Source organism: Pyxicephalus adspersus, chromosome 2 (genome assembly GCF_032062135.1).
Source record: "Pyxicephalus adspersus chromosome 2, UCB_Pads_2.0, whole genome shotgun sequence".
NCBI classification, from domain to species: Eukaryota; Metazoa; Chordata; class Amphibia; order Anura; family Pyxicephalidae; genus Pyxicephalus; species Pyxicephalus adspersus.
In genome coordinates, this window is record NC_092859.1 from 21,589,662 (window position 1) to 21,595,661 (window position 6,000).

Sequence of the window (6,000 nt, forward strand, 5' to 3'; positions counted from 1 at the left end):
CTGCTGCTTTGTTACAGGAGACTTCTAGAGACTGCTACTATGATATGATTGCAACTACAAGAAATATTTTACTGGAGATGGGGAAATTGTTGTTACTATGTTACCGAGGCCTGAAAGGGTATGTTTCTGTGTTACTGTCTGGACCCTTAGGCTACATACACACGCAATATTTGTTGTTGGAAACGTCCAATCGTCTGATAACCGTTAACAAAAAAAGTGCACGACTGGCCAATGACGCCGATGAATGAGGAATGTCGTTGGAAACGAACAAACATCCCAGCGGATCTGATTGGGCGACGATCGTTCGCTATCTATTGTGTGTATGGTCGTTCAGTGATCATGGATTGTTATGTGATACACTTTCTCCGGTACGCGTCACTTCCTGCATCATTCAAACGATCGTATCTAGCGTGTGTACACTATTGGTGGATTATATTTGAACGATCGCATCGTTACAGCATGTACAGAATTGTGCACAATACAATCGTAAATAATCGCTGATCGGATGTTAATCGTTTGTTTTCTATCGATAATTATTGCACGTGTGTATGTAGCCTTAAGCTGCATACATCTTTCACGATCCTTTCCAACGACTAAGCACTGCAGGATGCATGAACGAGTGCAATGAATGGGTACATACAGCACCGTTCTGGGTAAACACTTCTATTGACTTCAATGGGACGTGTTTTAAGCACTTTAAACGTGGGAAAACATGGCTTAGTGCTGAAAAATTGCATAAAAACGCAACAAAAACGTTTACATGTGTTTTTTAAAAAACGTCCGTGTAGACCCAGCCTAAGTTGCTCAGTTGCTATTCACACAGCCATTGATGCGTTTGTGAGCATGCATAGGGGAGGAGACGGCTGACCCACCGCTATGCTGCTGTAAATCCATTGTCCAATGACAGGCTGGGGTGCACTCTGGACCAGGCTGTGTCATTGGCTGTCTGCAGGGAAGCACAGAGCCTGGCTGTACTTGCTGGCAGGGGTGCCTGGATCACAAGACTGCCTGAACAGAATTTATTTAGTCAGAGCACGGCCTTAAACAGCTTCCTTCCCTGTCACCTCCTCTCACTTCCGGGCGTCCGCGCTCTCTTTAAATAACTCCTATTTATTCACCAGAGCTTTTTCTTCACAGTTCCCGATTGTTGTGTTCATTTCATGAGATGATGCCATGGCAACGAATTCACTGCGGAGTGGCAAAGTTTACATCTCTACAGTAAGAGAGAAGAGCCGGCAATCCATGCTTATTCCGGGCCCAGATCCCAATATTCCAGGAGCAGATCTCCTTTATATGACCTTGTGGAGGTTGGTCTGGGATTGCCCTCGGATTTTGGGTACATTTTGTGTAAATCAGATGATTAAATCTGTCTTCTCTCCTGAATGAAGAAAGAGAAATATCAAATAAGCTGCAGCTATATCGGTCATGTCAGCTCTTCCATTCATGGTTTGGCTTGATTGGCCTTACATGTTGTGGCCGGGACCCTCCGAACACCAATGCAAAACACCAGGAGAGCCTCCGCAGAAAAATGTGCGTTTCAGTTTCCTCTCAAAACACATTTAAAGAAGGACCTCTAGGAAATGGCCAAATAGGTCAATGGGTGCTACGCCTATTGGGGGTGCTAATGCTCATGGAAGACACATGAACTCCCGTACTAGGGAAAGACACAATGCCCGCTTGGCCTAAAAACCCCCGGCTGGTTTGGTTACAGGTGGAGCCTTGCAATCTGTATATTTTGATATGAGAACTGCAGACATTATTTGTATGGAAACTCTTCCTCTAACACAAGCATGTTACCATTTTGGAACATTCTTTTTGATTGTTGTGCACCTTGTCTGTAACTCTATTGCACACAAGCTGGATTTGGATTTTGGTTTGGATCGGCTTTCGGTTGTCCTAGCGCTTGCAATGCGTTATTGCGCTCTTCTAATAGGTGCGAATTGTAGTTGAACTGGGGACGGAAGATGAAAAATCTATGCATTTTTTTTTATTGCTGACTTTCCATATTCCAGGTGATTACGTTATACCTGTTCCATGCCCTCGCTCAGGTTCGGTGAATCTTAGTGTTAACAAGCTGACGGCTGGGACAGAAGTGTGATCAGCAGACAGAAGATGGTTTTTGAGTTCCAGTCACATGCTGAGCTGTTGATTGTGGCACTGAGCATGCTCAGATCGGAGCCTCCTTCCCTGAGATTGCAGCTCTCATACAGCTCATCTGTCATTCAGCTGAGGCACAGCAAAGTGGCAGGTCACTGCTGACATGTCCCTGTGCCTTGCACCTCTGTCCCTCTGCCAGGTAGGTGAGCTTTCCTAGTGTATTACATGTATACATGCTGCTTATATCACCTACCTGATACATGCACAGCATATAGAGTAACCCTGCGCGTAACCCAAGCTTTCAGCACTTCTACTGATACAGCTGTCCAGTGATACCCGCGCTTTCTGCTTGTAGATGCACTGAGAGAATTGCGATGAGTTTTATCTGTAAATAGCGGAGAGGCCTGCGCAGTGCTGTGTTCGACTCCTGCTGTTCTCTCTCCTCCCTGCACAGTGCAGCTTAGCAGCTGATGGATTTCATTCTCTATGATGGTCCAGGTTCTGATGATCTGATTCTATTGTCTGATATGGAGATGTATTGCTAGCCTGACTCTGTTCACTGCAATACCAGCCTGTGAGATGGTTCTGGTCCTGATGATCCAGTGACTGTGTATGTATTAAGCTGCGCTGAGGATGCTCTGATTCTGATCCATCAGGATGGTTCTGCACTGAGATGTACTGAGTACCCATGGCTGTGCTAATACCACAGGTGATCTCTTCTGTACCCCTTCCCAGCTGTGTTGACTTTGAGAACTCCGATGATGATCCATCCATACGCTGCAGTAATCATCATACATATCTCAATAGGTATAGGTTTTATTGTTGTGATAACCCACCAGCATCCCACTCACAATCTTTATTTTCTTTTCTCTCTTTGTCAATGTCCCATTTTTATAATTTTTGTGTACTCTTCCATTCTCTCACTTCCCCATTCCTGTCATCTCACACCCCCTTCCTCTTTCACTTTTTTCTTCAATCTCCCCCTTCTCTCCACATCTCTCCATTTTCCTTCTTTCTTACCCCTTTCCTATTTTGTTTCTCTCCCTTTTCCTCCTTCATCCCCTCTTTCTTTTCCTCACTTTTTCTCTGTTTTTTTTTTCCTCCATCTCTCACCTCCTTCTTGCTTTCTCTCACCTCCTGCATTTTTCTTATCTCTCCCCTTCCTCACTCCTCTCTCTCTCTGCCCCCTCTTCCTTTTTTACTAGAACTCTATCTGGTTTATATGGATAAATCTACCTATATCTGTACTCCATGGAGGGCCTTGGACTTCTGCTAGTAGCTGTATTGATGGAGTTGGCAGGGTTGCAGGTAGATGGGCGAGCGTTTCCTCCTACACATCTCTCTCCCATATGGCAGCCGATTATCACTGAACTCCATTCTAAATGTGCAATCTGTTCTATTTATATTTCATTCAGGATGCTCCCCTTTGTGCTTCTATCATCAAGATCATGGCCATCGAGCATGTACCTAGTATGAATGAATTGGTCAGGATTGAAAGGATGTAATGTATAAGGTAGAGACTGTTTGGGTTTTGTGTAGGACCTTTTGCTTCTCACCTGCAAGGGGTGTAAGAATCCTACTGACATCAGGGAAAAGATTCCCTCCCACTCTGGTGATTTGATCTACTTGGTGGACAGAAAATTGGGGGTGTTATGGTGGATCAGCAACCTTTCCAGCAAACAAGAAGCATGGCGACTTTAATGTCAGAGGTGGAGCACTCAGATTTGAGCAGATTGCGAGTTTGCAGGAGGACATAAGGGCAGAGATAGAGGAAACCCAGACGGGTGAGGACAATCTGGGGCTTTTCAGGTGATCAGATTTCTGTGATCTGGATTAATTAGTCTTTTGACACAAAGCAGGGGATATCCTGAGACCTCACATAATCCTTCTATGGATTCTCCTATCATGCAAGTTATTGAATACACCTATTTATATTATAGCAATCCTAAGAGATGTGTCCATCCTAATGCCAGCATAAAATAAAAACCTGCCTGGCCACCAAGGACAGAAGTATTATTGCCCATACAGCTGTGTCAATTGAACAGAGACTGGGTTTCTACAGACTGCACCTCTGAGGAAACTATCTGCCTATGTAAGGTGTCCTCCAGCCCTTCTCATTTACAGCACTGCCGCTATTGCCGTACAGATTTATTGCTGAGAATGTAATTTAGAAGGGTCTATGTACTACCTCAAGTACATCATATCAGGGACGATCTGCCATCTTTGTCCCCCATAAAGTGAGGCATGGTGTGCACTGTTTCCCCATGTGTTCAGCTTATCCTCAGCGATCCGCCATATTGGTTTAGCGAGTGGTAAATTGCAGAGTTCTGCAGAGTTTGTAGGATGTACAGAGCCCCATATGTCCTCAGTAGGATCTCCCACACTCTCAGCCTGGCAGCAGATGCTGTTTATCTCTTCATGCCGGATTTATGCTGCGGGTACCATTAACCCTCCCTAGGCTGAACCTCATCTAACTCAAAATTAGGACAGAAAATTGGAAAATTTGTTGTCTATGGCAACCGATAACCCTCCAGATATGTCTTGAAGGAAAAGATCTGATTGGCACTGCAGTAGTCACTACTTTGTCTTCTAGTAATCAATATGATCCAGGCTGTGCAGAGAGCAAATATGAAATGACCCAAAAAAACCAATTGCATCTCATTCTGCCATAACGATGAGAGAAAATTGGTTGGTTTGGGTAAATGCAAATTTTAGAACCTGCAGGAATCTGAACAAGGCTCATTTATATTAAAAGTTCCTCACAAATTAGTTCAATTTTTTTATAAGGAGGATTTTTGCAAAAGAAAACTGGATTATATAATGTCTAGATGGAATAATGATAACACAGAGGAAGAGTTGTATTGAAGAAAAGCTTTACTTCCTGTTGCAAACCCCAAACTATCTGCCATATTTCCCTGTAATCCCTGTAATCCACACACCCCATCTCTGAAGCCTTTCTGCCTTTTTCCCCAAAATTACATTTTCTCTTTTTTCCTGTTTTGCTTCCATAGTCCTGTTTTTTTACCCCACAAAAAAATGACCATTCTCATCCTAGGAGCTTTGCTGCAGTATTCCAAAAATGTCCTTTTCTGTTCTCCTCTGAAATGCTCTTGTCTTTTCCCCATGAGTCCAGGTTCATTCTCTTTAAATGTTCCTGTCAGACCTATTTAAGGTGGAAAAAGTTGTCAATGCAGTATAGTCAGTGCTGGTGATGATGGATGGATGGTTCTTCCTAGTCAGGAGTCATCCTGCTAAGCTGTATTATCACTTATGGTTATCTGTTCAGCAATGGTATCTTACTGGGACTTCAGCAATAAACCTGGAATATCCATCTCTGGTGTGGAAATAAATGTGAAGCAATTAGTTAGTAATTCAGATTTGTTCTTTTTCCTCTAATGAGCACAGTAGGAAGTCTGAACCTGTAACCATCCAATATATGCACGGAAATGGCTGGAGAGGTTATTATCAGCCCCCACTGTGTTCTTCTAACAGAACCAACCTCTTCTAAAATTAATGTGGATTCCTTTGGTACAGAAAGACAGTTGCTGTGACAATGGCATATGACTATAACCTTGATTGCTCATGTATGGCAACCGTTCTGCACCTAGTGGGTGTTGTGTTGCTGGTGTAGCAAAAAGCTGGAAAGTTTGCCAGAAATGTCCAAGTCAAGCTGTGTTCACATGGACAGTATTATACTGGCACTTCCAGACTGTACCCATACACATGGACTGTATTATCCTGGCTCTTCCACACTGGACCCACACACAAAGACAGTACTAGACCTGGCCCGTCCAGACTGGACCCACACACATAGACAGTACTAGACCTGGCTCTTCCAGACTGGACCCAGGCACATGGGTACTACTAGACTTGGCCCTTCCAGACTGGACCCAGGCACATGGG

At 43.9% G+C, this 6,000-nt stretch overlaps 1 protein-coding gene across 11 annotated transcripts in view; it reads left to right on the forward strand.

Annotated features, from left to right (window-relative positions):
• PLEKHA5 (pleckstrin homology domain containing A5) overlaps positions 1–6,000 on the forward strand; it is an 83,014-nt gene that overhangs the window by 28,060 nt on the left and 48,954 nt on the right. Inside the window, exon 1 of one of the 11 annotated variants that reach the window (XM_072399890.1) lies at positions 2,187–2,296. The exons of the other annotated variants lie outside the window; for them this stretch is intronic. The gene's annotated coding sequence lies outside the window, so the exon portion shown is untranslated. Of the gene's footprint in view, positions 1–2,186; positions 2,297–6,000 lie in introns of those variants that run through there. 11 annotated transcript variants of the gene reach the window in all.